The sequence below is a fragment of the Talpa occidentalis genome, unplaced genomic scaffold (assembly GCF_014898055.3).
Source record: "Talpa occidentalis isolate TD23 unplaced genomic scaffold, MPIMG_talOcc4v2.1 talOcc4.11, whole genome shotgun sequence".
Taxonomy (NCBI): domain Eukaryota; kingdom Metazoa; phylum Chordata; class Mammalia; order Eulipotyphla; family Talpidae; genus Talpa; species Talpa occidentalis.
The window spans coordinates 61,448,713-61,471,629 of record NW_023601104.1 but is presented as its reverse complement, the minus strand read 5'-3'; the positions used below and the strand labels follow the sequence as shown (position 1 = coordinate 61,471,629).

Sequence of the window (22,917 nt, the reverse complement as noted above, 5' to 3'; positions counted from 1 at the left end):
ACATATCAGAAATTAGCTCACTTCAGAGATTCTTTGTGTAAACTTTCAGTCATCCTGAATGTAGTCTTTTTATTATAAAATATGAAATAAAATCTATGCACCTCAATGAATAAGTCATGTGGTTTCACTGGAAGGGGGTACCATTAGTAGGGCTTACCTTGCAAATGTAAGTTTTACTCCTTCCTCTAAGGATTAAATCCACCCCTTAACCAAAGGCACAATGAACAGCAACAAAGAGAGAAACGGACCATATAATGATGTCGTCTAAAATGAAAGACTTATTGAAAAATCATTGGGGATATACAGCTCTCACTAACAAGCTAAAACGCTGCTTTAATTCTGTACAGTTTTTGTCACGGGAGCTAATAGACTGCTGGGTGGTTTCCACCAATTATTTGCAGGGCAGACAGGTCTATGCTGTGATTTTTAGATCAGACGCATGGGGGCAGCAATGAGCCAACGAGGAGCATAAACAATGATAACGTCTTTGAGCCCCAAAGTTTGAATCTGGACCTTCCGGCTGTTTAGTCATTTAAACCAAACATAAACACTTTTTAAAATCTTTGGAATTAAACACTCAAAGAATTACCCTCCCAGCGTATGTTTTCTGTTCCCAGTTAGTGCTTAATATTATTTCCCAAATGGTTTTGCTTTTTCTCTTGACAATTTTTTTTTTTCATTAATTTAGGAGTTTGATCATTTTCAAGCTAAGAGACTTTCCGATCGGTCCACGTAGAAGTCCGGGGAGCGCAGCCGGATACTCCAGCCCTCGGGCACAGAAAGCAGGCTCAGCGCGGCGCAGAAGGTAACGAGGAGCCCCGTGGGGGGACCCCCTGTGGGCCGAGCTGACAGCTTTGTTCTGCGAGCTGGTTTCCAAGGGCTCCTTTTTAAACGGGGGACACAGCGGCACTTCCTCTTCCTCCCCAAAACGGATTTGTCTCATCAGTGCCTATCTGAAAACTCAAGAACATGGGGCTCGGTACCCGTTTTCCTTTCACTGCAGGCAAATTTAGTGAACAAAGGTACCGCAGCCAATTCTTTAAACCCTAAAATGAGGTGCCAGTGAAATGGGGTGCCGGGGGTTGGGATGGCGATTGAAGGGGCTGTTTACTGAGGGCAGGCTGGTTCACCCCAAGTGGGTGTTGGGGAATGATACACCAGAGTGAGGGACAGACAGACAGACAGAGGGAGGGTCTCCACTCGCTCCCCACGTGGCCCCAGAACAGCCTTCCTGGAGCAGCCAGGGCAGCCCCTCTGGCTGCGCCCCACAGTGGCCTTTGTTAGGCTGTCAGGCCAGGTTTTATTTTTAGATTCACCCAGGGCTGCCCTCCTGCTCTCGGCCTTCCCACGCACAGCTGTTGCCTCTGCTTTCCAAAGCCCTGGCCTCCAGGTGCACCGCTTCCTTGGGCCTTCGTTGGGCAGCAGCAGCGCTGGATGACAGGTGACAGCTTTAAAGACAGGGTGGGGAAGGTTGCCTCCCCCCTGGACTCCCCCCGCTGGTTCGAAGCCCTCAGGGCCCAACCCTGAGGCTGCTTGCTGCCCCCTTCCCAACCAAAACCCCAAATATGGGCATTTTTGAAACCAAACAATTCCAGGACCCAGGAAAGGCAGCCTCATTTTATTGCTCATGTTGAAATGTTGGGCCCTGGGTCACCTGGTCCCTGCGGGGCCTAACTCGGAGTTGAGGAACCAATTCAAAGAACAGAGTCCCAAGCAGTCCGGAGTTGAACACCAAGGCCCACCGAGTCCATTCCTCTCCTACACCCCAGGCCTCCTCTAATAAAAAGCGTTCCTTGTATTGTTCTATTTTTATTTTTTTTAAAGATTTATTTATCTATGCATACAAGAACTGGGATACAGGACAGAGGTGTGGGGGGTGAGAGGATTCACCAGAGACAGAGTGGGGAGCAGAACAGGAAGAGTGACACACTGCTGAGGGGAGCAGCAGTCAAGTCAGGAGAGGTCTTCTGCACTATATGTGGGTCACCTTCCTTGTCAGGGATGGAACTTATGCTGCAGTGGCTGCGGGTAGCTTGACAGTGCTGAGACTTAACCCCTTGCGCCACCAGGGAGGCCCCCTGTTACATTTTTAAATAATGTCTTCAGTTTTGTTTTTTTTTGTAAAGGTTTATTCATCCATCTATACAAGCACTGGGCACAGTCAGAAGCGCGGGAAGGTGAGAGAATTCAGCAGAGCCAGAAATACACTGCTGAGGGGAGCAGCGGGCATGGCAGGAGAGGTCTGTCTCGCCATGTGGGACCCTCACCGGTGGCCGGGGATCAAACTGGCGCTGCAGAGGCTGCCGGCAGCTTCACAGCCCAGAGCTCAACCACTGCACCACCAGGAGAGGCCCTCTTCAGTTTTTTTTTAAAATGTGTTTATTGTAGTATATCTACCCAGTATGCCTCTCTGGGAAAATCTAGGCATAATTTTGTGCGTGTTTTTGAGCACAGTTGGAATCCTACTGGACATGTGACCTGGGTGTCCCTATGGGTGTTTTAATATCTGCATGGAAACAGAGGGGACCCCTGAGGAGTAGGACAAGGAATGAGACAATTTTGCCTTTTTACTTTCCACTCTCTGTATTATTTAATCCTTTCCTGAGAAATGATTTATTTTGCAATGTTAAAAAAGAGGAGTGAGGACCACGCTCACTAAAATCAGGGCCAGTGCTGTCTTCCAGGTACCCTCAGCCAGGACTCCACACAGCAGTTTTTCTCTACCGTGTAGTGCCTTTTAAAAGATACTTGAATTTTTGCTCCTAGTGTTGTAGTCTCCTTTGTTAAAAGAGTATTAATAGGCTATCGAGTCCTTGGGTACCTGCTTCCTGAGGAGCAAGGGAGGGCTTCCTTCCTCCTCCCAGCAGCCTCCCCCTACCCCACCCCCCTCCCTAGCTTCCTCTCTCCTTTATCCCTGTCTTTTTCAGAAGCATGATGCTATCAGGCCCAAGAATTGGCCAGGAAAGGACTCGGTGCAGACAGGACCACTCAGAAAAACAGTAAGATAAATCCAGGTATTTACAATACTTTGAAAAGGCACTTTGGAAGGAAACTGGCACCTCTTTATTGTAACATTTTGTCCTTTGATTTTGTTTTCTCCTTTTAATACATTCACCCTCCCAGCACTTGCCAAACACTGTTCTGTGCCTAACTCTAGGCAGTTCATAAGTTACAAAGGGAGTGAGTCACGATCCTCCTAAAGGACTATATATTTTGTGGGGGTCACAGCTAAAGGATGCTTTTTCTATTAAGAGGGGCAGGGATCAAAGAGCCCAGAGCCCAGCCTCTCCAATCCAGAGCAGGAAGGCCTTCAGGAAGAAGAGATGCCTCAGCCAAGTCTTAAAGGACTAGTTGGTCCAGCAGAGAACAGGAGAAAAGCTATTCCCCATGAAGGAGAAATGAAGTAAGAGTAAGACTGCATTGCAATTAAGTTTTTCTCTACATCATGGCCCTGTTCCTAACATTTCACATGTGTCATATCACTTAGCTCTCACAATCCTATGGGCCAGGTATTCCTTTCATTGGAAAATCCAGGTCCTTGAAGCACAGAGTGTGATTTTCCAGGGCCAGGAAGTTAGTGGGTGGTAGAACTGAGGCAGTCTACTTTCTAATCCCCCGCTTAACCTGCAGTTTGGGTGACTCAAGACTTAAGGAGTAGCTGGGACACAGCTGCAGGAGCTGGGCTGGAAAGACGGGGAAGAGCCACAGGGTGTTAAAGAGCCAGAATTTTATCCTAAAAATGCTGAGAGGATTGAAAACAAAGAAGCATGGTAATCAGACCAGGGTTTTAGATAGATGTGTGCCTCTGGAAGAAGGGTTGGTGAGGAAAGGCTAGGGCAGCAGTGAGGAGGCTATTAGAGGCATCTGTTGGAGAAATGAGGGAGTCAGGGCAGATGTGAACACAAGTCTTTGTCCACAGTGGAGTGTGGAAAGGATCTGAAGCTCAGCTTCTGGCTTAGCTGACTGCATGGAGAACAGCTCTTCTCAGGTCTGCTGGGAGCTCTGCAAAGAGAGCAGGCTTGGGGCGGGGAGAGGGGACCATGTGGACATGAGACTCCAATTAGGTCAGTGGCACGAGGGATGAAAAAGAGGAGGCAAGGGCCTCCCCGGTGGCGCAGTGGTTGAGCGCAGGGTTGCGAAGGTGCCCGCAGCCTCTGCAGCACTGGTTCGATCCCCGGCTGCTTCCCGGCCACCTGAGGAGGGTCCCACATGGCGCGCAGACCTCTCCTGCCGCCCGCTGCTCCCCTCAGCAGTGTAATTCAGTTCCTCTACCTGCTCTGCTCCTTGCTCTGGCTCTGGTGAATTCTCTCACCCTCCCGCGCTTCTGACTGTACCCAGTGCATGTATAAATAAATAAATCTTAAAAAAAAAAAAAGACTATTCCCTTTAAAAAAAAAAAAAAAAGAAAAAAAAAAAAAAGAAAAAGAGGAGGTAAGTGCCAGAGATCATTTTCAAGCAGGCGTTCTTGGCTTGAATGGAGCCCCAGGAGTCTGTAAACTTGTATGGGAAAAATATTACATCTTTTTTTCACTTACTAAAAGTTATCATATTCTTCTATTATAGATATAAGGAAATTACTATGGTAACATTAGCAATATCTGTGACTTTGTCACCAAGAGTAACCAAACTTTTCGTTATCACATTTCAGTTGTAGATATCTCTGATGTTAAAATGATGGTAATTAGACCTGGCACTGGAACTGAATATTTAATGCTGAATCAGTGCATTATTAATTATATATATCAAAACCTTTTATAATTTTGGAAACTGTATTTCCAAACAAATAATTTCCTTTGTAATCCTTTGTGTTTTATGTAATGCATTACAAAGTATTATTCTAAGAAATAATCCAAAGTCTTCACCATGCTGTCAAGAGGTCTTGTGACATAAAGCAAAGTTAAGGACACCTGACTTAAAGGTAAAATAAATAGTGCTTGTCCATGATTGAAGGGGGAAGGAGGAAAATGCAATTCCAAGAATACCTGGTGGATTGACTAGGTGGTTGATGGTGACACTTTCCACTATGGAGAGCACAGAGGGAGGAGAGGCTTGGAGAGAACAGTGATGAAGGTCCTTAGCTGTGCAGATGCTGAGTGTGAGGAGCCATAGGACAAGCAATTGGAGCTTTCCAGTGGAAAGTTGGAAATATATATAGTAAAAAAGTAACCACAGGATAGAAATCTCCATTCGACCAATGGTATAGGCTTGTTACAGAATCTAGAAGCATACCCAGGAAGCACATGTGAGATGGGAAGGCAAGAAGTCTGGGCAGGAGCCTGGGGAACACGGGGTCTAAGGGAGCCTGGGAAAGAGAGGTGATAGCAAGGGTCAGTGGTGAGAGGACAGATAGGAGAATTGGCCTTGGGGAGCCAGGAAGGGAAGGGTGCAGGGGACAATTATGTCTAAATTATCCTACCCCTCAGAGAGGTCAGTTCAGATGAGGACTGAGCAAAAGCAATAGAGACAGGCAATGGTGACTCTCAGGGACATTCCCCAAAACTGCAAGAAACCAGTTCCCAGGAAATTGATAGATAGAGAAGGAGAAGCTGTATGTATATAAAGTCTTCTATTTCAAAACATTTTATGGGGAGAGAGGGAGAAGGAAAGTCATGAAGCCTCTTCAAAGGAGGTAGGCAGGGAGTGGGGCAGCCAGAATCAAGGATGACATTTATAGCATGTTTGTGCTGTAAGGCTTCACCTCCAAATACATTGTGTCGGGACTTCAATGTATAAATATGTGGAGGGAGAACACAAACATTTAGTCCATAAAAATGTATTTATAATTATAAGTCCTGCACTATCTAGTATGTTCCTGACAGTGACTGGCTGCTGTTTTGACTATGCCCTGAGAACCAAATCTTCTACTGACAATTGTATACATTAGAGGATTATAAGAACTTTCTACAGTCTAATGTCTGGTTCTATACATTTAACCCCTTTCTCCTTCTAACCCCGTGCCTCTGCTATCAAGCTCTAAGGGACACATTCCCATATAATACCCTACCCCACTTCTATGGCACAGTGTCCTGGGAGCTGCTGCTACCCCAGGATGACCAGCAATATGGAACTCGATATGGAAATGAAAAAACCACATAGCTATTCCACTCTAAGCCCAGACTCAATATGAATCCAGATCAACTTCTCTTAGCTAGATCTCCAAATGCCCATGATGCTACCTGACACAAGGGAAGCATATGGAAGCAGATGGCATCTTAACCAACTGTGATTAAAATATCTTACTTTTGCAGTCTTGACAAAAGCACCACATGGAATATTGCTAGGGCCTCTCTCAAGGCCTGGAGTGAAGGGCTCCTCCAAATGAGGGCTTTCTCTTTATGGTGAATCTCTCTTTGCCTCTGGAGCATGGGCTGTGAGAGCGTGTGAATGTGTCTGTGTCTGTGTCTGTGTGTGTGCATGCTTGTGCATGCAAGGGGCAGTATGAGAGAACTACTTAAAGTAAAATAGTTGACAATTATGTAGTGCTTACTATCATATAACACTATGTGTATATTAAGTGGTTTAATCCTTATAGGAATTCTAGTTGGGACTGTGGAAACCTTCATTTTTCAGATAGGGAAACTAAGTCGCAGAGAGGTTGCCTGGGGTCACACTGTGATAAGTGCCCAAACTGGGATTTGAACCCATGATCATACTTGTATCTAGTACATGGATCAGCCTCTCCACAGTACACCTCACACCCCATACTCCCACAACCTTTCCAGGACTCTGTAGTTCCACCTATTACTTTCTGACTTAGTAGACATTTTACTGATTTGCCTGCTTTCTGACCCTTGCTACTAAAATATAGATTCTCAGAGGGTAGAGCTGATTATTTTGTTCATTGCTGTTTATCTGCCCCTGGCACACAGTAGTTCATAGTAATATTTTGTGATTATCTCACATTCTCCAATGTGTCTGTAATTCTTTACTGCAAGAAGTAGTCTATACTCAAATCTGCAAGATAAAATGAAAATAAATGAAAAACATACCCAGGATGGGGAAAGTTTGGCTCATTTGAAATCCAAGGGGGTGATTTTTTTATTTTTATATTTTTGTATACAAGGGGGTGATTAACATGTAAATATCTTTTGAGTAGTTGGCTCTGCCCTTAGTATCTGTGATTTGCATTAGGCAGTCCCCTGTGGTTCAGGTAGATTATGTAAGGGAACCAACTAGAATGGACCAAAGAATTGCAGGTCCTGATTATCCAGTTGAAGTTAGAAATTCAAATTTTGTACAAGCTGCTGCCTGCATGATCATGTGATTTTCTCCAGTAATACTCAAGACTCAAAGAAAATGGATAAATGAATCCAAAAGTAAAGATGTGTTGGTTGACTGTGTCAGCAGGTCAAGGGAGGAAGGGGGTTATGTCTAATGATGAGAGTGTCCTTAATGTGTCCTTAAAGCCAAGAGGGTTGAGGGCTGTTAGGTGGGGAGATTGAAGGCCTGCCTTGGTGAGACTGAAGATGGGTGGGGTAAAGATGTAAAGGAGGGAAGGGTGGAGGATTGAGATCAGAGTTGAATTTCAAAGTTCAAAATTTCAGAGGTGAAACATTTCTAGGTGATGACAAGGTCTTGTAACAGGATAGGCGATATTGATGGCAAGTGAATAGAGCTCTCAGATGAGTCATAGGACAGAAGAAAATTTGATATTGTATGGGTTAGGCATTAGTATATAAGTTTATTAGCTTGAGCCATGATTTGTAAACTGCAAAGCCAGTTTTTAAAGTCATGTATTTAAATATCACCTTCTCCAGTAGTCTACTTCTGATTGAAAATAAGTTATAATAGGGCCTCCCCGGTGGCGCAGCGGTTGAGCGCTGGGTTGCGAAGCTGTCCGCAGCCTCAGGCAGCCCCGATTGGATCCCCAACTGCTCCCCGGCCACCGGAGGAGGGTCCCACAAGGCGCGCAGACCTCTCCTGCCACCCACTGCTCCCCTCAGCAGTGTACTTTGGTCCTTCTGCCTGCTCTGCTCCCCGCTCTGGCTCTGGTGAATTCTCTCAGCCTCCCGCACTTCTGACTGTACCCAGTGCTTGTATAAATTTAAAAAAGAGAGAAAATAAGTTATAATAATCATAAAGTACCTTTCCTACCCAAATTAATGAACCAGGGTACTGGCATCATCTCAGTTCAGCAGACTCATAAAATTAGGGCTGCAAATTTTGCTTGTTGAAGGTTTGATTCTGTTCATGTTCAGATAAACAGATACCAAAAGGAGTATTACTTTATAGCTTCAGATTAAAATCCCTTTTGAGATTATACCAAAGAATCCATATTTTACTTGGTGCAACACCCATCAAAAAAGATCTTTAGTCTCTAGAAGTTCACTGTAAGACTGTAAGACACTGAATAATACTTAAATATGAAGTTACCCCCATGGTGAGGCAGATAAAAGCACTTAGATCTCCCAGATACCCAATCCATGAAGTGTTCCAATTACAAATATAAATGACTGATTTTCAGAGGAACAAAAAACTTTACAAGGTATTCTTCAGTGGCTTTTACAAAAAGAATAATAAAACCTTGAGATTGGATGTAATGTCCAGTGAGGAGTAAGATTTCAACTTCTTTCACTGTGAGGTGCAACTGGGGATAGGCAAAGAAATGTTTTGTTTTTCAGATTTTTCATCCAGTACTTAGCCTGAGACATTAAAGAAAAAGATCAGAAATCCCAGATCAACTTAGCCAGCAACTAAATTGATGAAATTCTCCTTAAAAGAATTTATAGAGGGGAACCAATCTGTGATTTTTATTAAATTCACCTAAAATGATAAATCACAGAAGTCTTTCAAAGCAGAGGTTGTGGAAAAGGCTTTTGACCTTGCAGATTTTCTCACCAGGAAATAACTAAGCAGTTTCTCCTTTCCCTGCTGTGGAAGGCAATTGACAGGCCCCAGGTAGTATCGTGGAAGTCAGAAGTAAAGGAATCCATGAGCTACATCTTATACATGAAGTCATTTTTAGCCATTTTATAGAACTAGGGGAACAATTTTTGCCCTTTCCATTTTCTCCCTACTGAGTTTTCCATATCTCCAAGACAGATGGAGCACATGTAACAAAACCAACCAAATGCAGAGGATGCAATCTGGGATATTAAAAATAAAATCTTTTCCAAATCTTCACAAGTTCCTTTAAAAACACTTCCATCCAAGTGTTAAAGCCTCTAACAGAGGTGTCTAAAAATGGAAAGAAGAAATGCCCCAAGGCTCCTATTTCAAAACCAGCTAGCATTAATATTTACTTCTCAGAAAGGACCCTTTACCAAACTAGCAAATAGGACCAAATTTAGTCATGTGTGGCTAGAAGATGATTATATCCCCAAGGGAGGGCCCTCAAGTAAGGATTTTTAAGCATAAAAATGCTGAATTAAATCTGGAATAAGACAAATAGGTAAATGCAATTAAAATTCAGGTGTGATATTAATATTTCAATGGACTCCAAATAAACATGCAAAGAAATCAGTAAAGAAAATATGATTAGCTAGATTCTGCCATTATAGACTTTACCCTTACTAACCATAACCTCTTTATTATAGAAACATTATAGCATATATTTCACCTTTTCACAATATTTAAATTATATTTTTTATATTTTCATAATATTTAAATATAGGAGCTTATCAATCGTGGCTCCTGGATTTTAATTTTCTATGTAAAACTAATTTATCCTGAACCATATGTAATTTCAAATTTTCTCAGAGTAGATTAACCTCACAAAATTATGTTCAAATATCACTACTCCATTGCCATGATCCAAAGAATACAATTCAATTAAATGTAAATAAAATTAATTTCTTCTCCTTTTTTCCACTGGGACATTTAAGTAAAGTGTTTGAAATGTATTACTGATGGAAATTAAATGTAAATTACTTATTTCTTAATTTATGGAACCTCCATGCGCTGGGAACTGATTTAAGTGCTGGGGATACAGCCATGAAAGAGGCAAACAAGTCATTCAGTCTAATAGGAGAGACCGTAAACAAATGAACAAATGAGATCATTTCAGACAGTGATGAATGCTAGGAAGGAAAGGAAATTTGCTAAAGGCACAGAGGTTAGCCATGAGGGGGCATGAGGCACAGGAGCCTGCGTAACCAGGAAACCAGAGGAGGTGATATTTGAATCAAGACCACAGGAGTGGAAGAAGCCAGCTGTGCAAAGTACAGGGGGCAAATAGTGAAGTCAAAGGGAACAGCTAATACAGGAAGGTAGCTTGGTGTGTTCCTATAACAGAAAAGTGGCCAGTTGGGCTGAGGGGGAGGGGGAGGGGAAAAAGAGCAATGACAGCCAAGGGCTAGGCAGGGCCAGGTTATATAGTAAAGAATTGGAGTTTATTCTAGATGAGAAGAACCCATGGGATCTGACTACATTCTCTAAACAGTCTGTCTCCTGTGAAGCAAATAGATGGTATAGGGATAAGAAAGGAAGCAGGGAGACCAGTTAGACCAACACAGGCGTCCTGGAGAGACCCAGCGCAAGCCCTAAGTAGGATGCTGATGTGACCATTGTGGAATTGTTCAATTCTGAGATTTATTTTAGAGAGACAACCTAAAGGACTTGCTGGTAGTTCATTGCATTTTTTCAAATTGTTAAGTTCTCTCACTTCAATTATATTTCAAAGCTTCTCTGAAGCTTTGAAACCCCTTGTCCTGATCAATTCATATGCATATCTATGTACCCCTTCTAAGTTCTGAAAAATTCCTCTCACCATTTATATCATAATTGGCTTATCCCACATCCATTCTAATGTGCTAAGTGTCTCTGCTGCTGTTGTTTCTGCAGATTCCAGAAGAAACTCCAGACAGTCTTTACCAGGTGCCCCCATTGCCTGGCAATACATACCCTCCTCTGGACAATTAGAGAAACCCCCAATGGTCATTTCATATCCATGCCTGACTCTTTACGTACGTACCCAAGATCTGCCCACTCTAGGGGTCTGTTCTGGAATGCTACAACAACCCTGATAACAGCCACTGAATGGTTACCAGGGCCCAGCTCAAAACAAGAGGCTCTGCTACCCTCAGTTACTTCACAGGTGGTGCCATTTACACTTGAGGAAACTAGGACATAGACATGTTTTGCAAATTATGAAGAAAAAAAATGAGCTAGGATTTACATCACGTGAAGCTCAACTTGTCTCTCAAACTCCAGGTTCCATTTTTTCTCCAAGAATTGCTGCCCTAAGAATAACCCCTCCCCCACTCTTGGTTAAACATAGCTACAGTAAAAGAGTCTGGAATCAAATCTGAGGGTCACCACATTTTAGTTGTTTGTCTCAGACCAACACACTTAACCTCTCTGTGCCCTGTTCCTTCATCATCACCATCAACATCATGGTCATCACAACCATGGTACCTGGCTCATGAGGTGAGAATTACGTGAGTTTCTACATATCAAGTGTCTAGAATGGCACAGAGTATAGAACCAGTGCTATGGGAGTATGATCTGTCATCATCATCATTCTCCCTGTCCCATCCCTGACATGTCACCCTCATATCATATTTGTGCAATAAACATCAGCTATGTGATCACTGAGCCATTGCCGAAAGCCCCTAGGTTGGTGTCTCAGTTGGTGGGTTGTCCGAGGAGTGCAGACCGAGGTCATTGCATAAAAAAACATAGGGGACAACATGATGAGGTATCAGAGGTGCTAAAGAGATACTTAATAAGTTGTGATTCATTTACTCTGAATAATGCATTGAAATGACCATTACCAAGGCTCACCTCACTAGCCAGGAGGTGTGTGAAGTAGGCAGAGGGGGGCCTGTTCATTCCAGTAACTGTTTACCCAGAGCTCTGCATCTGAAGCTCTTGCCTTCACTTCATTGTTTTTAGTCACCACAGATTTTAGGATGTTCACCAGTCAAAACAGACTAGATTTATCTGCAGTAACAACAATAACAACCAATTTCGGTACTGAAATGATGATGTTTGTTTCTTGTTTGTGCTAGAAGTACAGCATGGTGGAGATAAGAAAGCCTGATTTAGTTTAGTTTTGCAAAGGAACCAAGCTGGTGGGGGCTTCATTTCAACATTCTTCCCCAATCATGGAGGAGGGATCATGACTAGCCACGTGTGGAGGAAGCTCTTGAAGCTTCTGCCTGCAAGTGACCATCATGCTGTTATAGGCAGTTGATCAAAATAAGTCACATGGCCGTCATCTGGGCTTAAAAGGGAGAGCATATACAATCTTTCTGTCCCAAATACTTGGGGACAAGCTACCATAGGGAGTTAACTGGAAGTTAGCAGAAAACCCATCTGAAAGCAGCCCCAACAATTAGGGGATAATTTTCCAACACAACAAGAAATCTGGAGAAAGATCAAGGCCCGGGGCCTCCCTGAGTGGCTCAGGCAGTTGAGCACCACACTGTGAAGCTGTCTGCAGCCTCTGCAGCACCAGTTCAATCCCGGCTGGCCGGCGAGGGTCCCACATGGCGCGGCAGACCTCTCCTGTCTTGCCCGCTGCTCCCCTCAGCAGTGTATTTCATCAGTCTGCCTGTTCTGTTCCCCACTCTGTCTCTGGTGAATCCTCTCATCCTCCCGCGAATCTGACCTATACCCCGGTTCTTGTGTAAATAAATAAATAAATAAATATTAAAAAAAAAAAAAAAGATCAAGGCTCAAGTTAGTAAATCCAGCAACTCAAGGCAGTGGTCAGGGAACCACTTTATTTCCACCTTTCTACCCTAGGATATCAGCAGTATCTCCCACCTTGGTCATGAAATGACTGCAGCAGTGCCAGCCATCACTTATAGCTCTACAGCATCTAGGGGGAAATAGCAGTGTTTCCTCCTATTGACCACATATTATTAGAAAGTCTTCCCAGAAGCCCCAGCTTACCTTAGGTGCCATTGACCAGAATTCAATCCCATGGAAGACCTCCTTGTGGAATGAGGAAAAGCCTATTTTCCCTTTGCATAAACAACTGTGATTTCTGTAATATATATGCCACTGAACATAAGAAATCAAGAAAATATGACCTAATTTCACCAATTATGGTAAGCTCCTTTTTTTTCAGAGTGTAAATTAAGAGGGACTACAATGTCCCTACATGAGAAGCCTTCATTTGTGCTTATGCAATTATCCACAGTGAAATAACTATGCACAAATAAAGCAAGCAAAACAGGCATTTAATAGGGAAGGATCATTTACCTAAGGGTCAGGGAAATAAGAAACTACTCTGGATTGATATTACATCCGTCTCAAAAGAATTGACCAAAAGAATTTGCCACTCCCTTCTCTGTGAGTCCTCCTCTAGCCTAAACATTCTTTCTTCATCAGTTCATCCACCCTTTATTGCCCTTATCTGCTTATTTATCTGTCTCTACCTGCAAGACTGGAAGTTCTTTGAAAGATATGATCTGTTTCACCTATTTATTCCTGTGCATGCTAAAAATAACAATGGGTAACATCAGTTGTTCATTCACTGTGCACCATAGCCCATTCTAAGCAAATGAACAGCAATAATTAAAGACCAGGAAATAGTGACAGCTGATGGAACTGGTGCTTCTAAATGAATTAATTTTTATAATGCAACTGACCTATGAGGCATGTGCTATTATTATCTATGTTTAATAGATGAAGAGACAGAGTATAAAAAGGTTAAATCACTTGACTAAATGCACACTCTTCAGTGAGGGAGTTGAATTTCAAATGCAGACAATGTAGCTGGGTTATGCCTGGAACATTTACCCAAAAAAAAATGGGTGAACCTAACATTTTTTAACATATATGAAGGTGAATGAGAACAGGAGTGAACAATAAATAATGTTATGTTTTCTTTACATGTAGAATCTGAAATTAAAGATGATAAACTTAAATCCTCTGAAGGTTAAGATCATGTGTGGTCCCCTTGTTTATTGTGGTATCTCTGGCTCTTAGTACAGTTCCTGGCACACAGTGAGTCCTCAAGTATTCCTGAAAATGGGACAGGGAGGTAGAAAGAGTCTGGGTGGAGGAAATAAGGGAAAGAAGAAGGAAGGAATAGAAGTGGAATAAATAAATATAATTAATGCTCTCCTTCAATGGTCCCCTATATTTTCTGCTTTCTGTTCACTGTCATTTCCATGGGTGATGTGGCTACTGAAACCTACAATATCTTACCTAGAATAAGAAGTGCTAGTTTCTAAATATTAAGGGTTCTAACTTGGAAGTTTAATATGACATTGTTAAGAACAAGGGAGTCCTCTCTGCAGTCTATAATTCAATTGACTTTTGAAATAATGTATCTTATGTAAAGTAGATAATTCTTCAAACTGAAACATTTTAGTAATTTGGACTTGGAGCTTTTCCTTCTAATAGTGTGCTCCTTGAAATGTCAAGGCAATGCAGGGATGCCAGTTCCCACATGGACATATTGATTTATTTTTTAAAAATCAATGCAAGGCCATAAGCAAATGAATAGCAATAATTAAGGGCCAGGAAGTGGCCACTGTCAGTTGATGAAACTATTACTTCAGCAATCCCTCCACTAGCAACTTAAACAGATAATAGGTTGTGAACGCTAAAAGCACTATTTTTCTTCCTTCATTCAGCACCATTGTCATAGGACTCTATTTCTAGAGATTGTTCCGAACAGCCAAACAAATTTAATATATCAGATCTACTCTTTAGACCATATAGACTCCCTACTCTAGTTTTAGTCAAGAAAGTAAAATAATAATGAAACTGAAGCATTGCACTATTGTCATATGAATTTTAAATGATCTTATTTCTAAAAGGGATCTGTGTCTCTGTGGCTGATTTTGTTGTTTTGATTCCTCTACAAAGACCTAATTTTAAATATGTCTCTTTGGTTTAACCCTGAACTAGAACTTCATGAGTCTCTGAATATCTTAATTTTTTTTTCTGTCTTGTTCTTTATTCTCAGATTACTTTCTGATTTCATTTAAGTTTCTTAGAAATATTTGGGATTTTTTTTTTTTTTTCAGTTTTTCCTTTAGCTTCAATACCACCTGCCTCTTTCCTCCTGAATTCTCTCTTTCGGTTGATGTCACATCCTTTGCTTTCTGATCCAAACCAACACTTCAGCCACTTTGTACCACTCTTACTTTCCCACCTCTGATTTTCAATCTCTATATCCATCCTTAATACCCTGTCAGTCCCTCTTCATCCTACCCGAGAATATTCAGATGACCTCAACACTAGTTTCCGTTATTGATCTCCTCAACCTATCCTTTTTTATTTCCATCCAATTATTTTCTAAAACAAAGAGGGGTTATATTTCTCCACTGCTCAGAATTGGCTTACTGTTGCCAGTTTTTAAAAAGCCAAGCTTTTTAAACAACACTCAAGACTTTCCTTCAGTCAGTCTTAGCCAACCTTAGCAGCCTCATCTATCTATCACTCCCACCACCACCTTCACTACTCCTGCACATATATGGCTGTTCCCCAGACCTCTTATGACATTCTTCAATTCCCTTTGTCTGGCAAACTCCAAATTATCCTTCAAGTCCTAATTCAAATACCTCTCCTTTTATGGAAATTTCCTTGATCTTTTAGCAGAACTAACCACTCCTGTGCTTTCATAACATTTTGTTTATATTCTTAATATACCCCTTGTCTTAGATCAGATTCTCAGAAGCAGATCCTGAGCAGATTCATAAGGAAGGGTTTTGTGAAGGAAATGTTCCAAGAAGAGATTGGCAAGTGAGTGGGGGAAGTAGGACAGGAAAAGAAGAAACTGAGCGAGGGTGAGAATTTAGATAAAATCCCAGGGAAGTAGCTCAGCCCATTTCCATAGAGAATACCTGTCATTAACATACCCTGCTTGAAGGTGAGGGAAGTGGACTTTCTTACTCTTGCACTGAGGAGTCACTGGCTAGAACTAACCTCCTAAGCACTTCCTGCTCTCTGCCTGAGTGCATGGTACCTGGGGCAACTGATGAAGAGGAGTCACAGGTGCAGGCCATCCTTGGAAACAAAAACCTATCAGAGCTGGTGGGGGGCACAGAAAGATGGCAAAGGCAATCCCCAAGCATCTGGGAGGGAACAGATGTGTCAGTTACATGCCTTGGGATAGGCACGTTGTATCTACCCAAGCATCTCCCCAGCCACTGCATGCTGAATCACTTGGAGGCAAAGAGTCCTTCTTAGTTAGCTTTATGTCCCTAGAGCAGGGAAGATACCACTTTGCACCTGAAAATGCCTTTAATAGCATTTCTTTGTTTAAATGGAGTACTCCTCCCCTAGGTCTTATGTGACATTTTGCTGTTGTTAATAAATAACTGATATTTTCTCCTTTATTGGTTTTAGCTCAATAATAAAAGATATGGATGGTTCCTGGGTCTCAAAACCCAAGCTCAACTTTTCACCTTGCACTTTTCTTCCTGGGGCAGAAACTTGCTCAGCATATCTCTTCCTAAATTCCAAGACAGGCTGCTTGCTCTGTTCAGTCAAGACTGCCAACCCAAGAAACATTTTCAAAAGATCACAGTCAACATCATTGCCAAGAGAAGAAGTTCTTGGCACATGAAAAACCTCGTTCAATATGAGATGCCAGATGGCGATTTCAACTTCAGATAAATTCCTGCTGAAAAAGTGTTTGAACTGCAGATGAGAAAAGCTTCTATGACAAATTTCCAAGTGTTAGAAGCTTCAGAGGGAAATGGGCAAGTGTTGCTACCCCCTCCCAACCACATGCACACATACCATGAAACTACTACTTGTATCTGGTAGCTAAGATTCCCACAAAGATGCCTTTGCTTTTTAACAAGACCACAGACCCTGATTTTATTTTTACTAATATTAAAGAATAGTAAGTGAGTCCATTGAAAGCAAATGCTATTTGATTATGTGCAATGCTCTTTCAAAACTTAGCACATGCTGTGAGATTTTTTTTTTTTAATTTGGAGGTGACTTATTCAGCCAATTAACAATCGGTGTGCCCCCTCTCTCCATAAAAACACCAAATTACAAGGGATATATGTGAAGTATAAATCCATGGTGCTCTGCCTGGATGCCCTTGTGTCCCTGACTTGCTGGTACAGGAAGTGGAAAGCCCAGCATCTCTGATTCAAGTCTGCAAAGTGAGCTGTAGTTCCTAGTTCATGCTCCAGAACTGCACTCAAGGAGCTTTTCCAGAGATTGTGCCCTTGACTAGATTCCTCTCTTCTGCTTTCTTTGTTTTACTCCTCCCCCTTCTTCCTCCAACACCCTCTCCTGCAGGTTTCTCCTGGGAGCAGCTCTTTAATAAAAATCTTGAGCACAATCCTTATCTCAGGGTCTGATTTAGGGAACTGACCTAAAATTCTGGGCAATGGGAAAAAATTCAGGGCATTTAATGCTAATAAAGATAAGGACTATTGTTTCTGGAGCAAGAAATGTATACATATCTATTTTATCTGTCAAGGTCTCAGAAGGAAAGAGTAGATTAAACTCAAATTAGGTGTTTGGAGAATAGCTAATAAAGGGACTAATTAATTGCAAAGGTGTGGACTGGGTACAGGGAAACAAATACTGTTCCTCCTAGAAGCTGCTGCCATCACCAACCCTACGCCTCATTTGCACAGGGAGAGCTGGTGACAGAGCCGTGTGGAGGAGGCTGTGTGACAGAAGCTGTGATGTTAAGGGATGCAGCCAGCCTACAGAGACTCTATAGCTAGCAAGCTAAGTGAATAAATACCCCAACCTCATGCTCCTTCCTCCCTCCTGTCTTTTGCAGTAACCCATCAACTGAACGTAACAGGCCACCACGGGCAAAGGAACCCCATAGTGTAATACATCTGGGTTGGTTTCTTAGGGCACAGGGCAGGTGGAGAAGGGCAAAGAAGGCATCTGAAAGGACAAAAAAGTACATACACACATGCACATGCATGTGCACACACATATAGAGTGTGGTCTATTTTTAACTTTGATCTATGATCAGACACATGTACGTAGGCACTATTTTTCTCTCCACTGATCTTGTTTCCTTTTACTTTATTTGTATCTCAGGGAACTCAGTTTACATGATGTGAAGGGAGGGGACTTGATGATCAAAAAGGAGACAAAATAAATTTTTATTAAAGTCTGAGTATGGTGACTGGGCATCTCAGCATTAGCTCCAAAACCTCAGCCTCTAAGGTAGAATTTTATGTAGATTGAAATAGTACTCAGAGCGCTCATTGCAGTGAGATTTATTATCACCTTGACCTAAGTCCTTTGATGCAAAATGGTCTCAATTATATCCTTAGAGAATCATAACTATTCTCTCCCGATTGAAAACAAAATGCAAATCAAAGGTTTATGTTGCTTTTTGTAATGACACATCTCCTTGCTTTCCCATCAATCCAGGTGCAAAGCTGCGCCCTATTCAGTATACTTCCAAATGTCCTCATTATTGGAAGTAATACTCTCTTCCTTTTGGTCTCATTTTCAGTTTTTGAAATGGTCATTTTCCCTGCATTCAGCTCAGGCTTGGCTCAGAATATAAAGCACTGCAAAATGTGCAGAGTGGAAGACAAAAGGTCGCTTAGTTATTTCAAGGCCTTTGAGATTAATCATGGAAAGCAACATGGGTGCTCGGGTGCCTGCAGGAGTTGATGTAGGTGGAATGGAGGCTGGGAAATGGAGAAGCACCTTCCCTGGAGGCAGGCACTGCAAGAAGCGACTGCCATTTGACCTCCAGACCTCTCCCTCTGAGTTCCCTGAGGATGCAGATACAGCTGAGTAGAAAACAGGCTGGCTGTGGGGCAGGCATTAACAATGGCCTACATGCCCCTCTCTGTCTTCTGTGCACTGGAAGCAGCTCTCCAGCTACATCCCCTCATCCCCTGAAAATGCATGACTGTGCCAAGTTGGTCTCCACCCCCTCCTTGGTGGGGAGTGCCTCTCAGCTGCTGAGTAGATCAGTGTCTGCTGTTGTGTTGAATCCACCAGGGACACTGACAGATGAGAGCCTCGGCAACTTGGCAGCCCACATCCACTGAACTCACTTGTTCCTAGCCTAGCCGCAGCTTCCAAAACCACGCCATTTCAAGGGACATCGACACAGCAGCCAAGTTCACTGGGGTTGGGGCTGCAGAGTAGGGGTGGCTGGTTCTTGGGCTGGAATTGGGTCTGGGGTTTGGGAGCCTCATCATTGGTTATGCCAGGAACACTTCTCTGGAGCAACAGCTCTTCTCTGCCATTCAGAGCTTGAGCCTCTCCAAGGCTATGGGTTCTTTTGCTTGATGGTGTGCTTTCTCTTTTTCACCATGTGAAGGAGCTGTCTCCACCTCCCATAGTTCCTTCTTCCATATCTCATCTGCCCTGCACCTTTTCTTGTACCCCCACCCACTGTCCCAGGCAGCCTGAGGAATGTGGTTGGCTCAGTGTTTGACGGGGAAGACAAAAATAAAATGTATAAAAAGATGTTTAAAAACAAACAATGGCCTGCAGGATTGTCATTTCCAAGCATTTAAAATAGCATATATTTGGGGGCCTCCCTGGTGGAGCAAGAGGTTAAACACTGCACTATGAAGCTGTCTGCAGCCTCTGCAGCACAAGTCGATCCCCGGCCAGCCAGGGAGCAATCCAGATAGCGTGGCAGACCTCTTCTGACTCGCCCGCTGCTCCCCTCAGCAGTGTATTTCAGTCAGTCTGCCTGTTCTGTTCCCCACTCTGCCTCTGGTAAATCCTCTCACCCTCTTCACCTCTGGCCTGTACCCCAGTTCTTATATGCATAATTAAATAAATCTTTAAAAATACTAAAATTTTTTAGAAGAAAACAACCAAATATATACTATTTCATTTTATTTTTTTTTAAAGATTTATTTATCTATGCATACAAGAGCTGGAGTATAGGCCAGAGGTACGGGTGGTGAGAGGATTCACCAGAGATAGAGTGGGGAACAGAACAGGCAGATCTACTGAAATACACTGCTGAGGGGAGCTGCAGGTGAGACAGGAGAGGTCTGCTGAGCCATGTGGGTAGCTCCCTGGCTGATCAGCCTTCTTAACTCCTTGCACCACCAGGGAGGCCCCATTTTATATTGATTATATGTCAAAATGATACTATTTGGGGATATACTGAGTTAACTAAATTATAAGAATTAATTTTACTGGTTTCCTGTTAGCTTTTTAAATGTGGCTTCCAGAAACTCTTGGATCACACATGTGGTTTGTGCTCTATTTATTTCTGTTGAAAGAACTGTTTTTAATGTATATAAATTTAATACATATATTTCTGGGTTCCATTTATTTTCCATGTTCATCAAATTCTAGAAACTTGAAGTAAACATGCTTGGGGGAAAATGTCACATAATTTTCCATTCAAAGGTCTTTTTGGTGAAAAGAAGGGTAAAGATTCCATGTCATGTTCACTAGATGTTTGAGAATGAGAGGAAGAAATGTTAGTGCTTCTTAAACTAGAAATTCACTTTCTCTCCTTTGAATTTGTGCGCTCAAAGTATTTAGAACAGTAAGAACAATTCCAGAGTATAATATCATGAAAAAAGGATAGTCCCAAAAGTGAAGACCAACAGTTCCCCCACCCACACACACATGCACACACATTCAATGTCTTTTCACCATTTTGAGTGTCAAGTATTTGGAAAGAGCCTAGATGTTCAAGCCAGGAGATCCAAAAGGCACCTGGGTAATAACCACTTCCTGATATGCATCAGCTGCTGGGTCAAGTAAAGAACAGACAGTGGGCCTCCCTGGGGGCCTAGGGGTTAAGTCTCAGTGCTATCACTGCAAAGGCCTGAGTTTGATCCCCGGCCAGGGAGCTACCCACATGGTGCAGCAGACCTCTCCTGTCTCGCCCGCTGCTCCCTTCAGCAGTGTATTTCATCAGTCTGCCTGTTCTGTTCCCTGCTCTGGCTCTGGTGAATCCTCTCACCCCCTGCACCTCTGGATTACAGCCCAGTTCTTCTACACAATAAACAAACTTTTTTTTTTAAAAAAGAGTGTACAGCGACAGCATCAAGTATGCCTTCAAAATGATCATCTGGGAAGAAAGATCAGCTGTAGCAAGATGAACAGGGTGGAAGCAGACTGGTTGCTGAGGATGTTGAGGTACAAACATTTGCGTAGATCAACTAGGGCTTTGAACATCAGGAAGGAGATCTAGGACCTAATATGAAAGCAAAGGGCTGAACAGTCTGATGGAAAGCATGGATTAGGGAAACCATAACTCTCTTCTCAACCTTTTTTTCTCTCTATCTGTCTCTCTCTCTGTGTGTGTGCATGTGTGTGTGTGTATTCCTCAACTGGAGAACCTAACTAGAATTCAGTCCCACCTTATTCTTCTCTTACTCTCATAAGTGCCTATCTTTTGCTTCCCCAGGGGATAATGACAAGAACCAAGATTGATGTCTCCTTTGAATATCTCATTTACTCTAGGGCAGTACTAAGTATAGAGTAGATGCTCAATGCTTACTTTTTTAAAAACTAAATTATGCCAAATCCATTTCTTCTTTTATATATTTCATATTTAGGAATCCTAAATTCCTAATTCCTTCAGAAGCAAGAGTGTAATTTTTTGTGCATTTTTCTCCTCCTTTCCGAGTATCTTCCTGGGTTTTCACCAATATTTTGTCACTGAAACACTTAGTATTTGATGTGAATATCTGGGGCCCCTCTCTCCTTTTTTCCTATCACCATCCATTTCCTTAGGTGTTAGGGGAGACAATGATGTCCCTCATACCCAGTCCCAGATTGGACACGTTGCGTGATAAACTGTCTTAATCGTTGGCCCTCCTTGATACCACTCTACAACTCACCTGAAAACTCTTCTGATTAGTTCAAGTGGTCAGAGAAATAAGAACAAGATTTACTAAAGAAATATAAAAGGAGTTAAAGTTTACTGCAAGAGTGACAGGAGAGTTTTTGGCTATTCTATAAATGAGAAATAACTTTTACCCAACCGTGACATTGGGGGAGGGTAAATTGAGTTTGGTTAAAGTTAGACTCTTTCTTTTATCAGAAAAGAAGGTAATTGCAGATCCCAGACATTTACAAAGTCTGAATTTTCTCTGTCCCCACCTCTCTCTATTAAAAAAAAAAATCTGTTGTCTTGACTAAATTTATATTACTGAGTTACTTCAGGAAGAAACAAAGAATAACTTCCTTCTCTGAATTATCCTTTAGTTACATTTTAGAGCTTTTAACCTTCTGAGAAACCAGTCCAGTACTGAAAAATATAGCAAATAGTCATTCTAAGATGTCATCTACAAGTATACTAGGGATGCTGGGTCCCTGAACAAGGCTCTTTTAGCAAAGAGAGAAGTAATATCAGAGGCAGATAAACCACAACAGATAAGAGTGAAGTGTGGTTTGTAAAACATATTAACACTGGGTAAACATGTACATTTCTTTTCCCTTTTTTTTATGTGTTTGTTCATAATGTAGAATTAGAGCTTGGATACTATTTCTGCAGTTATCTTCATTTTTGTTTATCAGAGAAAAAACTTAAGTGATAGGTTTATGGTAAAGCCCTGCTTTCTACCAGTGACTAGTCTGGACTAAGACTAAACTTTCACCCTGTACAACCTAATTTGCAAGCAGGTTGTATTAAATTATCTGCTTTGGTAGAATTGTTCTTGCACAGCTACAATTGTTCTCCACACTTTCCCCTCTATTGTCTTGAGGTTAGAAGTAGTATGTAAGCTTCAGTTCCTAATCCCAGCATTCATTCTTCCCCAGAAATGAATTTGTGTCTTTTATTTATTTATTTATTTTTTTAAGATTCATTTATTTATTTATACAAGCACTGGGTACAGTCAGAAGCGTGGGAGGGTGAGAGAATTCATCAGAGCCAGAGCGGGAAACAGAACAGGCAGACCGGCGAAGTACACTGCTGAGGGAAGCAGCGGGCGGCAGGAGAGGTCTGCGCGCCATATGGGACCCTCACCCGGCGGCTGGGGATTGAACCGGCGCTGCAGAGGCTGCGGGCAGCTTTGCAACCCAGCGCTCAACTGCTGCGCCACCAGGGAGGCTCCAATTTGTGTCTTT

At 42.4% G+C, this 22,917-nt stretch overlaps 1 long non-coding RNA gene and 1 pseudogene across 2 annotated transcripts; both read left to right on the top strand.

The window, feature by feature from the left end:
• Nucleotides 1–499: 499 nt before the first annotated feature.
• On the top strand, nucleotides 500–17,786 carry LOC119239081 (uncharacterized). Of its 2 annotated transcripts, XR_005123741.2 has the most exons (4): nucleotides 500–598; nucleotides 689–805; nucleotides 2,928–3,014; nucleotides 16,255–17,786. It is a non-coding gene; the product is annotated as an uncharacterized LOC119239081 (long non-coding RNA). The 2 variants fall into 2 exon arrangements; XR_008549965.1 differs by lacking the exon at nucleotides 16,255–17,786 and having other exon boundaries at nucleotides 2,928–4,183.
• A 40-nt stretch (nucleotides 17,787–17,826) lies between these two features.
• On the top strand, nucleotides 17,827–19,353 carry LOC119238272 (ATP synthase F(0) complex subunit C2, mitochondrial-like; annotated as a pseudogene).
• The last annotated feature ends 3,564 nt before the right edge of the window (nucleotides 19,354–22,917 follow it).